Source organism: Cavia porcellus, unplaced genomic scaffold, assembly GCF_034190915.1.
Source record: "Cavia porcellus strain 051 isolate PalLab524CR breed Dunkin Hartley unplaced genomic scaffold, mCavPor4.1 scaffold_9, whole genome shotgun sequence".
Lineage (NCBI taxonomy): Eukaryota > Metazoa > Chordata > Mammalia > Rodentia > Caviidae > Cavia > Cavia porcellus.
This window is the reverse complement of record NW_026947492.1, coordinates 71,575,275-71,578,571: the sequence shown is the minus strand read 5'-3', so window position 1 is coordinate 71,578,571 and position 3,297 is coordinate 71,575,275. Positions and strand designations below refer to the sequence as shown.

Below are 3,297 nucleotides of genomic sequence, written 5' to 3'. Positions count from 1 at the left end.
AGGGGAAAATGAAGTTGATTTAAATTGCAAACAACCAATAAGAATTAAAATATCCATTTCTTTTCAGAACAAGCTGGATAGGAAAAAGCTAAAAATATCCAATTTTGTGTCAGTTTTAGCATGAATGTCTTCTGCGGGACTTGACATCATAAGCCCAACACAACTTTTTGTTTGTACCAATCAGTAAATGGGAATAAATCTCAATGGAAAAATGAAACCAAAACTCAGTAGATGACTTTATTTTCCTGGGCCTTTCACAAGACTTTCAGACCCAGATTCTGTTACTTATGCTTTTCTTCATTGTTTATTTGCTGACTGTATTTGGAAACCTACTCATCATCATTCTCATCTTCATAGATTCTCGGCTTCATACCCCCATGTACTTTTTTCTTAGAAACCTTTCTTTTGCAGATCTCTGTTTTTCTACCAGTATTGTCCCTCAAGTGCTGACCCACTTCCTTGCAAAGAAAAAAAGCATTTCCTTTTTTGGATGTATGGCACAGATAATTGTCTTCCTTCTGGTTGGGTGTACAGAGTGTACACTCTTAGCAGTGATGTCCTATGACCGGTATGTGGCTTTCTGCAAGCCCCTGTACTATCCCACCATCATGACTCAGCAGACATGTTTCCAGCAGAAGATAGGCTCCTGGGCTCTAGTGTCTCTGGCTGATACTACATTTATTTTCCACCTTCCTTACAAGACACAGAAAATAATCAACTACTACTTTTGTGAACCTCTTGCCCTTTTGAAGCTGGCTTCAGCAGACACTTACAGCACAGAAATGGCCATCTTTACTATGGGTGTGATAATCCTCCTAGCTCCTGTCTCCCTTATCCTGGTCTCTTACTGGAATATCATCTCCACTATGATCTGGATGCAATCTGGGGAGGGGGGACTCAAAGCTTTCTCCACCTGTGGCTCTCATCTCCTTGTTGTTGTTCTCTTCTATAGGTCTGAAATATTTATCTATATGCCACCAAACTCTAAAACCATGAAAGAATGGGATAAGATAATATCCATTTTCTATACAGTAGTGACTCCAATGTCAAGCCCCATAATTTATAGCCTGAGAAACAAAGATGTTAAAGGAGCTCTCATGAAACTATCTGGAAAAAAACCATCTTAGAGTAACCCAATCGGTTTGACATTTAGAGCCATGGTAGCAGGTTTATGACAGGCAGATATGCATTAGACTATTTCAGGAAGAGGCATCAAAATGAAGGACATATCCCAGAAACTCTGAACCTTCTACTCTACACTGAAACATGGAAGAAATAAAAAAGTGAGAGGTTATTTTCTGATTATGAAAGATATCAGGTGTTATTTTGAGAAGTGTATAGCTAATTCAGCTTCAAGGACTTTTTTGTTTGTTTGTTTTTTGTTATTGTTGTTTTTAATTATCTTGTCTATTTAAGGGAAGACACTTTATTTGTAAGGAGGGAAAAAAACACAGAAGACAGACTACTGCACCAAACAGGGGTAAAGAGTCTAGATGAATGCACAATGGGCATGTCTTAAGTGTGAACACAAATGAATCTATGAGGCTCACCAGATTAATCCGAAGTAATATCTAATATGAATTTCATGCATGATTCTTACATCAAAGACATTACATGTTTGGATATCCTAGTCATATAAACCTTAGAATAGACCCTGGTTAAAAGAATCATAATATCTAGAAGACTCTTTAATACTGGGATTTTACACCCAAGAAGGTATCAATTTGTGTAAGGTATCAGTGGCCATACACTTCATTGTTTCTGATATTTTCTTCTGAAACTCAAAAAATGAATTCAAATGACAGTCTCAAATATCATATAAATATAGGATATCAGGGTATATAAAGGGAATTCTGTGGCTGTTTCCTCCAACCACAATATGAGACTACTGCATAGGAGGACTATGGGATAATTTTTCAGCATTTGCCTGTCTAGGAATGATATAAGGCTCTTTGATCATTCTCTTTTATATATGTAAGCGGTTTATATTATTAAGTCTTCCTCATGTTAAATCAGAGTCAGTTTTCTGATATCTTCAACTTTTTCCCAAGTATTAAATAATTTTCATTATTCTTATCACAACTCTCTGAATTCAGTTTATTTGTTCAAATTCAGTTCTCAGTCCATTGCCCAGTTGTGTGTTTTTTAATTCCTTCCTTTATCTAATGCACCTTTATGCTCTATATTCATCCTAGCTATCTTCCTTTCAATGAGCCCATTTAGCAACAAATATTTCTTTAGAAAGTAGGGGAGAAATTAGAGTATACAAAACTGGAATTTTCCAATTCTAGGCTGACCTCTCCATAGGCTCACTATGGCTTAACATCTTTCGAAAGGCCAATTCCAGAGTTCACTTCAGGTTTTCATAAACTCTAGTTCACCTAAATAGCCTGACAATTACTTATTTCTTTTACCAAGACTCCTAATCAGCTACACGTTTAGAGAAGTTTCTAAATCACATATTTAGAGGGTGTTTTAAGGTAATTATTTTATAGTTCCCATAAATGGGTTCAGAAATTACAGATCCCAGTGGCTCGACAGTAGAATTGACTCCTCAATGAAGAGCATCTAGAATCTGGACTGACTTCTTGTTTAATTCATGCACTCATTTAAAAACTGGCTACTGTCCTCTTATTTCATTTTATTTTATCCAACTCTGAGTAAATGGCTGACACATAATTATTAATGTGTATTTTTAAAATTTTTTGTTATCCTTTTAAAATTACTGGAATAGTACCACAATAGCCAAATCCAATCTGGGGTACAATTTTCTGCAAAAACCCTTATGTACCAGTGGAGATCCAATAATTAGGACAGAGAATGAATAGGTTGAATTGGTGACTCTGGGTGCTAGTTGCCACTCACATTAGATCAGTTTCAATGAAGGGATGCAGAATAAGAAAATGGAATCAGAAAGTGTGGGCAGTAATTTGGAGAAGTTTCAGCATGAAAGAGAAGAAAGAAATAAGGCTGAAAACTAAAATGGTGAGGTTTTTAATTTTTATATTTGGTTCCTGAGTCATTCTTTTTCCTTGAAGCCTTTGGTTCCTAGTTCATTGACATTCTGCCCAGCCTACTTACGGTGCCTGTAATACATCCTGATTGTTTTAATTTTCTCATTGAATGTAATGTCCAAGTATTTTGAATCCTCATATTCATGGATCCCACTTCTTTGATAATTTAACCATTCACTCCCACAGTCATATCTTAAATATTGCCATTACTTATAACTGTCATCCCCCTTGTACAAATTACAAACCTGCAGAATCCTGAACAACAGAAAGTAGTGATTGTTTT

The 3,297-nt window shown here is 35.9% G+C and overlaps 1 pseudogene; it reads left to right on the top strand.

Moving 5' to 3' along the window:
• The first annotated feature begins 203 nt into the window (after positions 1-203).
• Positions 204-1,127, top strand: LOC100717703 (olfactory receptor 2D3-like; annotated as a pseudogene).
• The last annotated feature ends 2,170 nt before the right edge of the window (positions 1,128-3,297 follow it).